General features: G+C 41.7%; 1 protein-coding gene across 4 annotated transcripts in view; it reads right to left on the reverse strand.

Moving 5' to 3' along the window:
- The window catches only part of DPP6 (dipeptidyl peptidase like 6), a 544,128-nt gene that overhangs the window by 63,756 nt on the left and 461,718 nt on the right, over nt 1–18,654 (reverse strand). The gene's annotated exons all lie outside the window — the stretch shown is intronic.

Here is an 18,654-nt window from a genome sequence, read left to right on the forward strand (position 1 = left end):
ATGTACAATTTTGCAGAAATCGCTGGGGATGAGGGGGAACTCCCCCATTACCATATAAATGACATGCACAGACTTATAAATGACATGCAGTTGATGCAGCTTGTATTGTTCCTTAGGATGTAGCAGGCAAATACCGGAAATTAAAATAAAGCTTATAACCTACCAGATAATAAATGTAACCCATACCCCACAAATCCCCATCTACCAAAGATAATTTTGTCTGCTGTTTTCTGCTGATTAAGGGTGGCTTTGGAAAAAAAAAAACACCCCTCCTTCTTTCCCCTCTTTATCTGTTGCATTTATTGGCAGGATGAAGATGGCTCCATTTTTATCTACCTTACAGCTCACAACACCTAAAGTAGATTAATCTTTATTTCCAAGGTCATCATAGCCTGCTCTACCCTTAAAAACTTCCTATTTAGTATTGAGGACAATTCCTACATAAAAACAAAACCCCCAAAAAACAAAAAACCCGGACTCATTTTGTCATTTCCTTCTCTGCCAGTATATTTTTACCACGACATCCATGACATTAGCAGTGCTGCTGTGCTGAGGTCATGGCTGACCAGTATCTCATTATTCCCTGCAGTGGTCTGGGAACTGGCTCTGGTTGTGTGGGGTGCTTGTTGAGCACTAGGAACAGCCAGGGCACAGGACATACCAAGCTGTCAAGTACTTTCCCACCACTAGACTATAAAATGCATGTTTTGAAATGCCTTGAAATGTTCAGATGGCAAACATTATCAAACTGCAAAGAAAATACCATTGCCCTTGCTGAGTAGGACCAGAAATGGTGAGTTGTACTCTTTGCCATTTACTGTTCATCACTAAAAAAAGTAATTTTCTAAGTCACGTTATTCACGGAGTATTTGGATGTGGGTTGCACTCAGAGGTGCCAATTTTAATATACAAATTGTCCTTTCTTTCTATGACTTCCTTGCATGACTTTCATCTTTTCTTGGTAACTTTCCTCCTGGAAAACCCAGCAGCTCTGGGCTGGCTGAACCAGGTGAGGCAGGGCTGTGACAGTGCCTGAGGTGGGTGTTCTGCCCTGCCCCTGTGGGCACAGAGACTTGTGTGTGGGAAGCTTCATCAGGGAGGGAGGCTGCAAATTACTCTTCTGTCTTCTTCCAAGTGATGTTTCTCTGTCATTCCCTCCAACCCCTGAAGATTGTGTGCTCCAGCCTGCAGCTATAAATCCCAATTATGTTGTTGGCATGTTGCGTGGGAGGTTTCATCTTCATCAGGCTTAGCAGGATTCCACCAGGATGTGAAAATACTCAAAGCATGGTTATATCATGATTACACATATTTTTATTATATTTTTTTCAGTGTGAAGAGCATTTCTTTAAGGAGGGCTAACAGGATGTCTGGTTTATGTTTTCCTGATCTACATTCCTGAACTGAAAAAGGCACCATGATATACTACTATAAACACAACCACCTGGCTGGGTAATTGACTGTAAATTATCTTTCTGTGCCCTAGGTACTCAGAGAGATGGTTTAATTTTAAGTCCAAATTCATAACTGGAATTAATAATGCATCTAGTGATTCATACCTACTAAGGATCCAGTTCTTGTTTCTCAGTGTGATGTAAAGAAATGTAACAGTGTCCTGCTTGCCCAATAAGGACTGATGTGTTTGAAGGAGCCAAATCCACTCCTGTGCAGACAAGCAACTATTTTATGCTTTCCTCCCTTTTTCAAGTGGTCAGCAAAGTATACACTCTTTCCACCAAGCTAAACTAAAAGTTTAAAACGAAGTAAAGTCAGACTGCAGAAGTGACTCTCCATCTTCAGACCCAGTTTTAACTGCTGTGTTGAGGGCAAAGGGCTAGTTTGTCCTCTAAACAATATTTCAGCTGTGCTTTCAAAATGTGTATTTTCTTTTAGAGGAGAAGAACAGGTCAATCATGGGACAGTGCAGGTCAGGGACCATCTCTGGATGTCCCAGGAAAGTCATTTTGCTGGAACCAAAACCAGTGTTTTGTGATCCAGTGTTTAGTACCAACCACTTGGTGGACTTGCATTTGTAATTTCTACAGTCCAAGCAAATAATTCATGCAGTGAGCATCAGTTCTGTGAGGGGAACAAACGGACTGGCTGTTTTAATCCTAATACCAGTTCAGGGACAGGCCTGAGCTTTGTGCAACATGACTAGATCTATCATGTTGCTGCCTTCCTCCTCTCCCAGGGAAAGAAGCTGTGCCACGACTGGATTCTGCAGTGGTGCTTTCGAAGACTCAGTGGGATAGAGGAAAACGGAGCTCTTGGTTTCTCCACTCTTCCTGCAACTTCCCTTCAGCTGAGATGCTGTTTTGCAGTGCTGTGCTGAGGGATCTGCTCATTAAAGATAATCCTGGGCTGTGGTAATTAGGAGATCACATACTACGACACTTCCGAATGGCAGCTCACACCAGGAGAAAATTGTTGTTACATCTGCATTTCTGTCTTGCTACTCCCACCTCTCACCTGGCACCACATGATCTCTGCTAACAGAGCCAGAAAAACACCACTGAAGTGACCATTTCTCCTTTCTGGTTTTATTATTCCGTCTTGCATAATGTTTAACCCTGCAAAAGCCCTGAAACATTTGTGATGCGTGCCAAGCTTCCCTGGTTCACTGCTTGCCAGGTCAGCATCCAGTTCAAATTATTCTCACTCACAAGGTCAAAATCAGATGCCCAAAATTCGTAGGCCAGCTCTTAAACAAAAGATGTCCCATAAGCAGCCTTGTGCTGCTCTTACTCCAACAATGGAACATTTTAACTGGGTGTCGTGGTTTTGCCCACCAGCCTGTCCCTGAGGCTGAGGATGGTTTTGTCCAGGTGGATTTCCGGACAAGAAGTGAATTAAAACTCTTAGTAACGCCTTTGCTAATTACATATTTCAGAAAATGGAAGACAAGGCTGATTCTGCAGTTGAAATTAAGAGTAGCAGCCATGTAGGAGTGGCAGCAGTCCCCAGGTGGGGGCCAGGCCCCCTCCTTCCCCGGCCTGGGCCGGGGGCAGGTGTGGCACTGAAGTCCTCCTTCTCTCTTATAAGAGAGTGAAGAAAAAAAGTTTTAGAAGACTGACTACTTGGACAGAAACCGCTGCAAAAGAATTCCGGCAGAGAGATAAGGGACCTCCAAGGTCAAAGCTGGCAGCTGCAGGACAGAGAAGAAAAGTTCGAAGAAGGAGGGGCTGTTTCTCCCCCCTTTTACTCTCTCCCTTCAGCAGGGAAAAGACTGAAAAATAATCCCTGCCACCTGCAGAAGTTTGTTGGAGTGAGGAGACCTTCATGCGGCTCACAGAGGAGCTTGTGGATGTACCAGGGAACCGAGACTTCACGAGAAGGACTGAAATGAGGCAGAGTCCTGTTGAAGATTTATGACCCTGAGGCTTACACCGGAGCGAAGACAGCTTGAGTAAGCTTGGGATCTCAGTGAGAGATCCATGCTGCTGGTGCTGGAGATTTGTGACCCTGAGAGAACCTACACTGGAGCAGAAAACAGCTCGGGTAGGAATGTTGGGATCCATGTGTGGGATCCATGCTAGACCCATGCCGGAGAGGTCTAATCAAGGACTGTTCTCCCGTGGGGAGGGACCTCCACAGGAAAACAGGGGTGGACTCATAAGCCATTATCCCCTGTAACCCTGTAGAAGAAGATCCATGGTAAGCAAGTGTCCCCTTGCAAGCCCATGGAAGGAAAAACCTTCAGGACATGGGTAACCCCCAGCCTCCGGTCTTAGCCCAGGAGGGGGGTAGGCCCAGCCCTGGAGGCCAGCACAGAGAAAGAGAAAAAGAGAAAGAGTTCCAGCTGTGACAAGAGTGCTGCAAAGTTATTGAAGAGACCTGGAGCTCCGAGAAATGGAGAAAGAAACTGCTTTTCCTCCTTGGACTGATATAAAAGGGGGAGAAGTATTTCTGTAATACATAGTACTTTTACTTAAGTAAAATTGTTGTAGATATAGTTCTTTAGTTTTAACTTGTTAGTAATAAATGTTAATATTATTTTCCCAAATCTTTTCTCTCCAGTCTCTTTTGTCTGCATAAACCTTCTCTCAACTAATAGTAATTGTGGGGGGGGTGTGAAAGCAAATTGACCCAGAGCAAAACCATGACACTGGGTCACTCCCCAGAGAGCATTTTTAAAAGGACCCCAAGTTCCTGAGTGGCAGAAGTGAGTTTCTTGTTCCTGCTCACTGGAGCCACACAAGCAGGATGACAACTTCTCCCACTGTGGCTCCAGGTCTGGTGTTTATCAGGAGTGTCCCTAAGCCAGATCCATGGCCCCACTGACAGACCAGCTGAGATGGGAAAATTTACAGGGAAATTCCCAAATCAACTCCCTTCTCCACAGTGCTGACAACAATCACATCAGTTTCCTGGACCTTCTCCTGGCCCTCCCATCCCACCACTGTTAAGTATCCTCAGTAGCTGCTGAGAGATCCACAGTTGTATCAGATGCCAAATATTAGAGGAAAAGGTTGAGAAGCATGAAAGGATTCTAAAATACCTACATTTAGCTGAAAAATTATTTATCCAGGGTGTCATCACACGTGATATAATCTGGTCAGGAAGTGCTACATCACAGGGCTTTTAGACCCTTATCAAGAGCCCCCACACATACAGGCCTCAAGGCAATTCACAGGATGTCGGGGAGAGAAGGGTAGAGAGGAGGGAGAGAGAAAAAACAAGATAAGTTTAAAGCACCATAATTAATCCTTTCCCTCCTCGTGTATTTATGCAACTTTGTGCTGTGCCTCCAAGGGGCAGCACAGCCTCAGCTATCACATCTGAAATCCCTCATCTGCTGGGGATACAGCTCTCGCCTCCTGTCCTATTCTCACCATGCCTAACGTGCTGGTGATATCCAGAATAATACACGACAGTCTAAGGGTTAGGTTGGGTCAGTTCAATAATCAAGTGACGTTTAATTTTTAAAATGAGATATCGAATCTTTTAAGTCATCTCCGTGCCTACAGTCTGAGGCAGAGACTAGAAAATCAAAATAAATGCAATAAATACAATGATCTCTAGATAATTCCCATCAAGTAAGATTTATTTCTATGTCTGTTTTCAGACTGTTGTCTTCAATTTTAAAAACACCATAGCATGAAAACATAATGTTTTGCTTTTAGGAGCTGTTTTTCTTCAGTTCTATTTCTTACCAGTTTCTCAAATCTTTAATCTAGCTATCATGAAAGCCTCCTTTAAAAAATTGCTTTTGATGTAGTCTTATGCAGTAGCTACTGGTGGTTATTTTTTTCCCCTGCTATTGTTGTTGAATCAAATACAAGGCAATTATTCAACTTTGAGCAAAAGCAAAACTGATGTAGGAGGTAAATGCTTGTGAGTCATATGTGTTAAAAGGGAAGGGCTGAAGTGATTTGCTCCTGTTTTCTGGGATTTGCAAGGCAGGTAAGAGTCCATCAGCCCCTTCACAATCCAGAACAGAAGTAACAGTCTGACAGAGCTGGGGCAGCTTTAACAGCAGATTTTTGCCTGCTGCTCAAAGGGTGCCCCATGGCTTGGAGGGGCTCCTGCTCCTGTTGAAATCACTTGGGACCAGTCCAGCCTTCCTGCACAGTGACTTGCACAGACACGTCTCCAGTTGTGCATCCCTCATATGTGACCAGAACTGAAGGAGACTTGGGGTCTAAGGTGAGACTCTCACCTCAGTTTTGTGTCCTACTTTCTCCCATCTCATCTAAAACCAGGTCAATAATTGTGCCTCAGTTTGCCTGTTTCTAAAAAGATGGTAATAATTCCTGTTCTACCAGGACATTATGGGAGATTTTATTAATTGGTGCTTGCAAAAGGCATTAAGATCAAGACAGAATAATTGCTTCAGTGTAGGTCATAATTAGACTTGTACCAAGAGATACATCTGAGCGTCATCTGTGAAGCTCATTTAGTCTCATTCTCACATTTTAGCTAAAAGTGTGCGGGTGCTAAGGAAGGGAGCTGTTCTTACAAAAGCAACCACTGTATTTAGCACGAGGTTCAAGCACTTTGTTACACTGGCACCCAAACAGCCCCTGCAAGGGATGTTAAACACAGTGGTGACCAGAGAACAGTTCATGCTGCAGTGGAGACAAGAAAAAGACCTTGCAATGGAGCAGGACAGAGCTGTCTGAAGGGAAAGCCAGCGAGACCATCAGCAATCCCTGCCCTGGGAGGAGAGGCTCTCCTTGGCTGAGGGTCATCTCAGAGGCCGGCACTAATCTGATCAAAAAGGGGATTGTGAAAGCTCATCCGACTCAGACTGTAAAATCATGCTCTTGAATCCTAATAATTTCTACAGCAACCAGTTGTCACGCCACGAGGAATTACGAGCTAAAGTTGGGGGGGAAAGAACAAGTTGACACACTTTTGTGGATCCCAAATCCTGCTGCAGGCAGAACTTTAAGGCTTTCCTCTTAAAAAACCAGTTATATTTCCATAAAGTGTGCTCTAAAAAGTACTTCATGAAAATGTAAGGCTCGTGTTTCCAAATGTGATAGAAATGGGGATTATCCCAGGAAGTATCCCAGAATTATGAAAAGATTTTGATAAAAATCAAAATTAATGCGGAAACTTTGGAGACAATTTCAAGAAGACATGCAACAGAATGATGAATTTTTGTACTCATTAAATCTTATAAATCTTATAAATTTTCAAAAGAGAACCTTTTTTCTTATTCTTTTCTGCAGTCTGCTCACTTTTCCACTGAATATTTTATGTAACAGCATTTTGAATTAAAATTCAAGTCAAAACCAGCACAAACACACCATCGGAAAAAAAGAAGCAACTGCACACACTAATCAAAAGCAAAATAGGATTTCATCTCACATTGCTTCTTTCCAATCAGGATGTTATTTGCATACTATATTTTTTCCAGCAAATCATGCAGATTTCTGGCTGTTTGCAGCTCTCCTCTCGAATCCTGATGGATTCTGCTCCAGCCTCTCCGCAGTCTTACCACATGGTGGCAATGTAACCTCCACCTTCCTGCTAAGGAGGTGAGTTGCCTCTGATTTCCTCCTTCATTACTTCTTATTCACTCTAATTATCATATTTGTAGGTGGCAATTACAGACTTCTGAGTTTCTGCTTTCCATTTCCTCTATAAATTTAATAGAGGCTTGTTGGGTTTATTTTTCAAATAAACTCTGCAACATTTCTAAGGACATTAAACCCTGTAATATAAGAGTTTTCTTTCAGTTAATGCAATATTGCATGTTTCTCTGATCTATAATGAAGTTTTGAGGACCACTCTGGAATTATTCCCTTTTGCCAACAAGCATTCATATGTCCTTCTGTTTTAACTCTTTCTTTCCTAGATAGTACCTCTCCTCTTTAGTCTATGTTGCTTTTCTTGCCTCATTGGAATTGGGGAAAAAAAGAGAAGAGTCTGAATTTATTTAAAACCAGCTTAAAAAGAATGCATGAAACACAAACAAGAAAAATTAGGAACATATATATCACAACAATGACAGAAAACAGTAAAAGATTCCTCCTGGAAAGGAAATACAGACGCAGAATAAAGGTGATCCCTGAGAGATAAGGTTTTGTAAACCACAGTAAGGAATAAAATTGTAGTCTAAATTTTAAATTATTGTGCTACAGAGAAAACTAAAAAAAAAATCTATTTGTTACTACTTCAATTTGCAATCAGTATGTAGAGATAGTTTGGATCTAAAGTATGATGTAAATCTTTTTTCCTGCACTTTTCAAAAAGTGTTGATGTTTCTCAGGCTGGAATATAACTATACCAGGTCTCAGTAAAAGGTATTTTTCTCTGATACCCTGCCCAGGCACCACAGATTTAAGGCTTACTTGGTTATAAGAATACAGCTCTATGTAAGTTAAAGAAAACACTCAAAAAAGTCTTGAAGTAAAACTCAAAAAAGTTTAAGGAACATGGACATTTGTTAGGGTATCAACTTCTTCTTAACTCTATAATTTTCATCTCAATCTAATATATAAATCAGGGTATTGTACATACTAAATGAGATTGTAATTGTGAATTTTGCACCTACTTTTCTGGCACATTTGTGTGAATGATGGGAAATATTTCTCAGCTAATACTTTGGAATCGAAGAACTCTGCCCAACAGACCACAGTAGTCACCCTTCCCTGTAAAATCAGTACCAGGTGAGATGAAGAGTAAATCTTTTCTTGGTGTAGCTTACACACATATAGCCAGTACAGTTGCAAGGCCATCTAGGGGACTTAGCTACATCACAGGAAATGTTATGGATAAAAGCACAGAGCACTTGATAGTTTGCTTGATAGTACTATATGATGCTTCCACTCTCATTAAAATCTGAAAAAAACCCTTTAAAATTGAAAAGACATCCCTTCAAAATCATAATTTAGGAATTCACTAATAAGAAGTGACTATTAATAACTATAAATAAACTTCAATATTTAGCTTTTAGCAGCATTTTGTGTTCTTGTGCTGTTCAATGTGACACAAAACAACAGAATACTTTTTCCAGTGCAGAGTGACATAAGAGAACTTGGAGAGTAGGGCACAGCAAACTTTTAGTCATTAAAAATACAAGACCTCACCTCAAAAAAAAAAAAAAAAAAAGACCCCAAAAAAAAACCAAAGAAAGAAAGAAGAAAGGTATTCTAATCATACCCTTCTGGTATGCAAACAGCAGCTTGTCAAGCTGGGAGCACAAGCTGGCTGCAAGTGTGATCATTCAGCAACAGGATGACAGGATGACACGGATGAACACAGAAACGACTGTGATCCTTTTAGAAGAAAAGAAATGGGAAGAATGGCATCAAATCCAGCTCTACATGGCTTGGCTGTGCTGTGGAAATAATTCTCAAAGTAGGAAACTCGGTTTGGAATGAAAAGAGTGGAGAGCAGGCAAAGAAGCTGGGCAACACCAAAGTCTTGCTGGAGGCTGCAGACCTGAGCAGATATCACAACACAGGTTTATTCCTCACTCTTATCTCTGGTGCAGTATCTGGCTCTGCTCTGGTGGGCAATGAAACCTGGCTCAATACCTATCACCTCATCCCCAGCCTCTCAGAAATCCCAGTGGATGTGGGAAAAGGCTGCAGGGAGGCAGGGCAGGGTGAAGGTCAGAGCTACACCTGCTGTTATTTGCCCTTGATTTGAAGGAAAACATCTCCTACACACGTTACAGTGTTGCTTGGTCGCTGCAGTCCTCAGCCCAGGGCGGACTAAAGGTTTCTGCCATCCTCCTGATTCAGTCCCTGCTGTGTCACACTGGCTGCTGTGCACACACATGTGTGGTGTTTGCAGGCACCTGGCATCCCCAGCCTGGCACACAGGAGCCAGTGCATCCCTGGCCACTTATATTTTATTACTTAACCATCCAAAAGCTCAAGTATCATCTTTAAAATACTATTTCCCCCCGTTTTTCTAATTACCATCAACTCCGTGCCATGGTTTCCCCTCAGACCTGTACCCACTGAAGACTGGAAAGCAGCTGGTGCAGGAGCTACACCATATGGTAGTTACTTATAGCAACAACTAATTGAGTGTTGAGGGTGATATAGTCCCTGGATGCTTCACCTTTTAGAAAACTGCTGGTATATCAATCTGATCACTTTAATGATCTGCTCTAATTCTCCAGTTTTTCCGATCCAGAGCAAAATCCAGGGAGAACCCCCTCCATGTCCTGGTTGTTATCAACACTGCAGCCACCCCTGGACTTCTCCGCCCCTGTTTGAAAAATACCATGTACTGCAACACCCATACCCCTCATGTTCTAAAGATCTGAGGTCCAGTGGAGAGCTGGTAGCTCGAAGCACTGGTGTAAAAACAGGTCTTGTTTTCCCAGTACCAGGATCTGAGCATGATGGTTATCACGCCTCATGCAATGCCAAGCACATCCAGCACAGATAGGAATGTTGAAGGTCTTTTTTCACATACAAAGTTTTAACCTCTTGCCAGTTGTGTTGAAAGAGTAAACTTGAGCTCTGTGGGGGCATCCTTGGTCCCCCTTTGTACTTCCCACGTCACAACTCTGTCCTAGTCACAGGCCCACTTTGACCTCTGACTGCTTACAGCTGGCATAAGGATTTTGAGTTGTAATTTTTTAACTGCACTTCAACTTGGTTCTTTGTTTTTTTCAATTGGGTTCTTTGGTTTTTGTAGGTTTCTTTTTGTTTGGTTGGGTTTTTTTTTGTTTCTGGGTTTATTTGGTTGGGTTTTTTTCCTTTTTTTTTTTTTTTTTTTAAATAATTACAGAAGCTGAAGTGCACAAATCATAAGCTGACTTGTGTCATCATTTTGGATATTCTTTTGCTTTCCCTGCCATTATGCAATAATGGACAGGCCAACTGTGAGACTCACATATCTCAGCAGAATTTTCATCCCTTTCATGTAGCTTTCACTCCTTCTAATTTGGACTGAGTACATTTATTTTTTTCTTCTTTTTTATTTTTTTTATTTCTTAAGGCAGATACTCTTTATTCAGGCCAGGACAGTGAAGCAGTGAGACAAAGATGATAGCTATTTAAACAGCCTGTAGCTTTTCTACTGGCCCCTGAATTTCCATAAGCAAGGCTGTACCAAGGAAGAACCGTGCATCAAGGAAAAATACTACAGAAAATTACTTTTTAGGTCAAATTGATGGAATTATGCACTAACACAAAATTTCTATGGCTATCTTTCAATTTTGTTGTTCATTCTGTCCTTTTAATCACTTCTTGATTACAGCACTATAAAAACATGAAGCTTGCTTGCTTCCTTGAAAACATGTTTTTCAAATAAAAGTACTTGGACACTCCCAGAAAAAGAAAACAAGCAATTTGCCTCGGGGGAATAATGAGACACATATAAATGTATCATAATGGAGAGCTCCATTCCCTACACCCATCTTGTCCAGGTAGTTTATGTGTATTCACCCTGTTATATATAAAAACAGGTATTCTGTAAATTCTGAAGGGATATTCCAAGAGCTCTTACAATGACTTTGTAATATCAGAGCCAAGATGTCTAACTGCAAAGATATCAGAAAAAGCCATCAAAACTATATATAATATCATAAAACTTTAGACCTAGAAGCCCAAAGAAATCGTCTAATCCCTCCCTTGCACTGAAATAAGATGGATGTTTATCTCAACAAGCCATGACAAAAATCTGTCTAATTCACTCTCAAAAATCCCCCAGGACAGAGGTCCCCTATCCCTGGGAAACATGCCCTAACAGCTATATTTGTCCCCACTAATACTGTACATAGATTTGTACAAATTAATGCAATTCTTTTAATCTCTTACAACATTCTACAGCCTGGAAGACTCTTATGTATATCACAGGCCCCAGGCTCAATTCTATCAACATGGAAATGATGTATTTTTGTTTTACCCACAGTTAATCTGATCACCTAAATACATTCTCTGGCTTTTATCCTATCAAACCACAGATATGATTCTATGGAGGAAAAGCACAGCTCTCAAATTTGACTGAATGGGAAAATAAAATTCCTCTCCTAATTTTCTGGGAATAATATCAGTTTAAGATATTTCCTTTGAAACCCTGACAGTGGATATAAAGCATGAATATTACAGCAAGGCCCTATCATTCAGCATCCTGGTGTGGATCCAGAGCACCACTATTAGCTTTCATGGAGTTATTCCAGACTTCAACTTAGCATGGCATAGGTCAAAATCTGTTCTGCAATATTTAAAGTGCTAGTATACTAATTGGTTATTAAAAATACCAGCATAATCAGAAAATGAGGACACAGATCTCCAATAGACAATTAAACCCAAGGCCACTGTAATGAAATTGGTGCAGAGAAATAGAACTCCTGTACAAGCAGAAAACCATAATAGCTCTGTTATACAACTTATAATACACCATTTTTTGGGAAATATTTGACTCAAGTGATACAATACCTATTTTGTGACACCTGCCGGGCCTTCAGGGTAAGCAAACCCAACTTCACTCACTGAACACTTCTTAAGGGGCTGGCAGCTACTGGCTGACCAGTGACATCGGGACAAACAACTGGCTTCCTTCCACTGCCCCAAGGAGATCACTGACCACAGTAAACAATATTCTGTTTTCCCTCCAAAAGCCATCCTGAAGCCTGAATGATGGTGATCCAAAAATTAGAGGATGACAGGTGTTGGTTTTGGCCAGCAGCCTCCTTCCAAACAACCTTCTGCAGAAAGGGAAGGTTAAAGACTGGGCTAGAGCTGGCACGGTTTCTCCTGGTGCAGTGCTCGATTTTGAAGCCAGACCAGGTAACAGCACATTTTAAAGTTTTCAGGAGCTTGCTGATTTCTAGGCAGGCATTCACAATGTGCATTGCAAATGGTTCAATTTGCCCTGACCTTTGCCTACTGAGAAGGGCCAGAAGCCCGTTCTGGTGATGCAATTTGTAATGTGAGCGTCCCTGGGATGGGGGAACCTCCACCAAAGCAAGAAGGTGAGGGAGCTTCTACCAAACTTTTCATGACAATATCTGGTGAAATTTAAGACTTTTTCCTCTGCTTTTACATGGAGAAGGCACAATAGTGTTGCATCTATTTCATCTTCCTTGAAACAGAATTATGTATGGTGGAAATATCCACTTCAAACACACGGCTGAGGTGAAAAACTGCTCTTCAGTCTTACTTTGACTGCAACTAAACTGGGCAGATTTTATGCCCATTTGGTATAAATCAGTATGCACACGAAGGTACACAAAAAACATAGTCACCTTCAATAGGCAGCTAAATAATGGCTAACTAGGACTTGTATAGCCCCAGGTGCCACACAGGAGCTGCATGTACTGAATGGGCAAGAGTGAATGACACCCAATATGCAAAACAGAGAAAAACTTGCTATTTTTAGTATGGTAACAATGTCACTGAAGCACCACACTGTTTTTGCTACCTCGCCTGAACAAGCACACAAATGAGAGAACAAATTCCATGCAGCTTCCCCAAAAATCCTGCAAAACATCAGCATGCACTTGAGGGCAAACTAAGGGCTTTTAGTTTGAAGTGCATTTGTGGCCCTATCTTGATGCCATTCCCAGTTCCAAATGTTTCCCATATCCCCTTTACCCCATAGCAGCCGTGTAGAATTGCAAAAATTATCCATGTCTATGAAATATTTTCTTTGTGACTGATAATGTGCAAGTTCTTAAAAGCAAATTAAAATCTATATTCTCTGTCCCAATGATTCTTCACATATCTTGTCAAAAAGGAATCTTTCATAGTCCCATTAGGGCTGATGCCCTTAACTGTCTGGAGGACTGGCTTTTGCATGGAAGGAGATTTATTTATCCAGAGTATCTTAAAAAATGCAGTGATGACTCAGTCTAATTCTTCATCTCAACCTCCCCCAACAGGTCTTGGAGCTACTAATTACTGGGAAAGGTTAACCCTGACTGTGAAATATGAGGATATGTCATCTCCCTCTCTGGTGGCACTGAACAGGAACTTTAGGAGATACTTGCTTTCAGACTAATTATGAATGTCTCTTTTCAAATTCAGGTATAATTTGATCATCAAAGCTCCTGTTTCCAAGCAGAATCATCGTTCTCATATTATACAATGGAAAATTGAGCACAACACCAAATTAGTTAGGGCACTGCTTCAGCAGAATTACTGAGCATTTTCCCAGTACTGCGACTTCTTCCAGAGCCCCAGAATTAATGCTTCTAAACTTAAGACATATGTCTACTTAACTTGCTTGAAATACTATAAGCAGAAAAGATACTGCTCAAAATAACTGATATTTGATTTGGCAGCTCCTACCAGGCGCTGGTCTTCTGAGACCAGTCATACATGTTCTAAATAAACCCTCTGATATTTTTTGTGAGATGCTGATTAAATTATGGAAAAGATTTTTCTTTATTACTGTGTTCTCTTTCCTCTCTTTATAAAGCCTAGAAAAGGAACAGAAGCACTATTAGCATGAATCAGCCAGCAGCTTTGGATGTTTAGTTCCCATAAGCTCAGAGGGAGTTTCAGGGAAACTTATGCGAGGGGAAATCGGGACTCTTTACTAGATCTTGCAGCTAAAAATTCTGCAGTTTCATTGTCTTAATGATGATGACATCCTGGCCTCTCCCACCAGGTGTCACTGCGAAGTCGCATAAGAGGATCTGTTGGTGATCACGCAAGACGCAGGCAAAATGAAGATTAATAAGGCATAGGAATCATCTCTGAAAAAAAGTCTTTTTTCCCTCCTCCTCTTGGTTCCTAGCCAAAAATAAAGCACAGCAATGCCAATGTGCATTAAGCTCAACAAAGCAGAGTATCAGTTTTAAATGATGGCTGTGCGTAGCCCATATTGTGTAAGGGTTTTAAACGTGTGTCATGGGAGCCGGGGCTGAGGTTTCACTGCCAGATGTGGTTCCCTCTGATGTGAGGATGAGGAGATGCCCAGATGAGACATCACAGCCACGGTGTCAGGACTAAGTCTGGAATGGGGATGCTCTCTTTAGGATGATCTTTATATTAGAGGATATAGAGAAATATGGAGACTTCCAGGACAAACCCTTCTGATCCTCTGACAGTGACATGAGATGAGGGAGTTACTCACATGCAATTCTGACTTTTGCAACCAAAGTCCCTAAAACCCAAAAAACTTGTCCCACAGACCAAACTGCAAAATAGTTTCTAAGTTTTTCTAGTTTCTACTCCTACAACTGTGGGCACATGCAGCAAAACACAGGGAAACCCCTCAGTTTCACACTTGATGGGTGGGATAGGAGCGTCTATAGGGGAAAATCCTTCCTTCCCCTCCGACCAGTGACAGCAGCACACATCACTGTGCCACATGATGCTCCTCCATGATTTCTAAGAACACACACTTAAGCAGTAGAGCGTAATTCCAGAAGTTATCTACCTATATCTGCGAACACAGATTTGCTCAAAGGAGATCACACCAGGACTTTATAGCAGTGTGTCCAGAGAAGGTCCCTGTCTTGCTAACAGGACCCTGAATTACCCCGGTGGGTTGTTCCTGGTCTGGCAATACCGTGCCAGTATGGAGGGAAGTCCTCCTGCCCCTTTCCCCAGGATTCAGTATCACACAATCCCAAGCTTAATGAGCTTCTGAACTGCAACACAGGGACATCTCAATCTTCTCTTTGTCACTCAACAGGATCACAGAGGTGACCTGTGTCAGACCACCATGCTGCCACCCTTCCTCACAATATCTGGACATTATTTGAACAGCCACTTCTAAGTGCTTGGTGGCAAACGAAGACACTTAATTACACCAGGATAGAATTCATTTCTGTGGAAGAGTGCCCTAATGAAATGTTTAAATGAAGTGAGTTTTACCTGCATTTTACTTTTTAAATGTACATTAGTTTAAAAACATTAGTTTAAACCTACTATTTATACAAAGAACATATAAATACTCTTATCCTATTGCTTTGGAAGTACTTTGTGCTATACCAGCATTTGTTTTAAAATTATCTTTAAGACTCATTGTTGCTGAAACATATTCTCAAACCAACAATGATCATACAGCAAACTGAAATATAAACCACTCTTTGCTGCTGCTATGCATTTAAATGTGTAGCTGATTTCAGCTGCAGAACTTTAAACTCTCTTTTATAGGATGTTACTCCATTTTAGTGTAAGCATCTATCACGCACAGCTCCGAAAATGTTCAGTCAGACTGTGAAAACATCGTCAATGCTTATTTTAGTAATAAAACCCATGTTTAATCTATGCTTTCATGTTACGGTAATCTATGTATCAATCTATAACCTTCCAGCTAAATGCACTAAGTAGATTAAGCTCTGATTGATTTGAAATGTTTTTCACTATATTATCAAAAGTCTACAGATCAGCATAAATACCTCGAAGAAATTTTCTCCCCTCTGGCAGACTTACAAAAGCAGAGCTTAACTTGAATTGAAATGAACTTCTGCATTTTTTTCAGGGCAGAAAGCCTGTCACTTCTACTCTAGATGTGCTCTGCTTCTGGACTTAGTAAAAATCTGTGATTAATAGTACAGTGCATCTCTTCTGCCGTGACAAAAGCAATGACAAAAGCAAAAGTTATGAAGAAAAGTGTCCCCTCCGGGTCTACCTTTCATATGAAGTGTCAGGAGTCACCCCAAAGGGTGTCACTGCCATTTGCAGAGTGCGGTGTGAGAACAGCTCACAGAAAGGGGAGGGGGATTGTTGTTGATGTGCTCCTGCTACATACAATAAAAGACATTAAAAATCAGCTTCCGCAAATAGAAAACACCGAGTTTTGTTATTCTCTGTGCTGCATTCAGGGAAAGTGAGAAGCAGGTTGTGAGCTGTGACAGTAACCCAGCGGGTGCTGCGAGGAGGCTCAGCTGTCACTGCCAGGGGTCACCAACTTCAGCAGCAAAAAGAGCATGCGAGGAAGAGGAGTGCGCTGAACTCTCCGTGACCCCGCTTCTCACAGCTCCTTAGCAGACTATCTGCTGTAGATGGCTGCACAGATGGGACGAGATTTCTACATATGCTCAGCATCCATCCCGGTGGCTCTCTGAGACGGCAGCAGTGCAAACAAACACGGGGCTGAGCATCCCACCCAGGGAGATGGGGAAGGCACGGCTACATCACGGCAGCATGAGAGGAGGAAAAAAGCCCTGAGGGTGTAAATTTCAGTCTTTGCCCGGTTTTCAAGCATTTCCAGTCAGGTAGGTATGGATTTAAAATGCTCCCATTTATCCCACTGAAGAGGTGGTGCCCAAGAAAAGAAGGAAATTTGGAAAAACAAAGACACTGGTAAGAGTGTGTTGGCAGAGCGTCCCAGCTCCTGCCAGGGCAAAGCTTCAGCCTCACTGACAACGATACCTGAATTCCCATGGACTCTGATGGGGAGGTGCCTCTCATCTCTCATCTCTCAGTGCTCCTTATCCATTTACCACCATGCAATATCCAGCTTCTTCTGGGATCCTGCTCCATCCATCCATGGGTGTAGACAGCTGCCATCTGAACATGGTAGATCCATCTGACACTGCTGCCCCTCAGCTTTGTTCAAGCATCTGCCACAAGTCCTCAGTCCTGATGCTGGTCCCAGGCTCATCTCCATGAGGTTTGCACAGGTGACGTGGTGCAAGAGAAGGAGCTCAGCTCACACAGTTCAGCTCTGGCTTTGATTTTGGATTCTGCACCTCACTACTTGGGAATGTTTATGTCGGGTTTTCCTGTAGGAACTTCTACGCCTTGCTTGTGAAGTAAGAGAATTATTTAATTCAATATAAACTGTATTTGGACACAAACTGACATTTCCAAAGGGATGCTATATCCTAATTTCTTCAAAACATACTCCCAGTAAATAGCAGGCTCAGTGGTTCTAATCTGCTTCTGTCTCACAGAGAGGTTACAGAACCTGGCTTGGGATAACCAGATGCTGTTTGATCATACATTCATTTCTTACCGTGGTACATTTGCATAAAGTTTACAAGCAAGTTCATTACAAAGGACAAACCCGAAAGTCAATGTCAGCCAAGAAATTGCCTGAGCAATCCCATAATTGAATAAAAATGTGTGTCAGCAAAACAAGTGTCATCATGGGCTTGCTGGTGTGCTTGGAGTTCATGGGCTTGACAAACTCCTCTCAGCGTGGTGCTGTGTGTGAGACTCTACAAGAGAACCTTATGTACTAAATGATGTTTATCAGCAAAATGTGGATGGTAGTAGTAGGCACATTTGACCTACAGACTCAAACAGGCCTGCCCATGACTGCTGCAGCAAATTAATACATAAAGAAAAAAGTGAAAGAAAATTAGCATTTTGTAACTTCTTAGCCACTCCTCTGCTTCCCTTCACAAGGAAGACATTTACTTGCAAATATTCTGTGGTGCAGTGTAAACACACATTTAAATACCAAATGTAATAAACCGGTACCAGATTTTTCCACTGATGTGTTTGATGAATTTGTACACTGATTTATGTGAACAGCTTCTTAGGGAGTGGCAAATAAAGTAATTTATTTTAATTCCCTCATTTTTGAGTTAGGTGGTCCCAGCTTAGCTATGATACAGAGTAATTTAAGGAGCGTTCCATGTTCTTACATCAATTAATGATTACAGGCATCTTGCAACCTATTCTGTTCTATTTCTCAAGAAAACTGGGAACAGACAACAGGACAGAGTTAATAGATGTATCTGTAAACTTTCTCTCTGTAGAGGTAAAAAACCCTCGGGACTATGATGGGAGCTGTAGGAGAAAGTGTGACTTTAGAGGGAAACCGTATCACAGGAAAGAAACAGTGCCAGGTCCAAAAACCAGGATCCTTGTGAGAAGGAACTGCTCTCAGCATTATACAGCACGTTGTCTGCCTGTTATATTTATATGTATACATTAAAATTTTATTTCTGGTACAGTTTTAGTTTAAAAGCCCAAAATAACTGGGGATAGCAGGGATCCTTTCCTAAGGTCGGGAGCAGGTGAGATCACTTCGCAAACAGCTGCTCACAGACACCTAAATGGCCATTTGCCAGCTGAAAGGATTAAAGTAAGGTAGTGCTCCAGAGATGACCCTCTACCCCATCAGGCTCATTTTCAAGGGAAAGAAGCCAATTACTGGAAGAACCTGTCTGATTTTAAAATTTTTTTTTTTAGGTAGCAAGACCTGGGCAGCTTCCAGGGCTCACCTAGCGCTGTGGAAAACAGATAATCAAGTACAATTGTTTCCTCGCTTCTTCCTTTAAAATAAGACCCCTTTCCCTCCCCATTTCTGTCCTTTATGTGA

This window comes from Myiozetetes cayanensis, unplaced genomic scaffold, assembly GCF_022539395.1.
Source record: "Myiozetetes cayanensis isolate MyiCay16 unplaced genomic scaffold, myiCay2020 scf1, whole genome shotgun sequence".
In the NCBI taxonomy this organism is placed as follows: domain Eukaryota; kingdom Metazoa; phylum Chordata; class Aves; order Passeriformes; family Tyrannidae; genus Myiozetetes; species Myiozetetes cayanensis.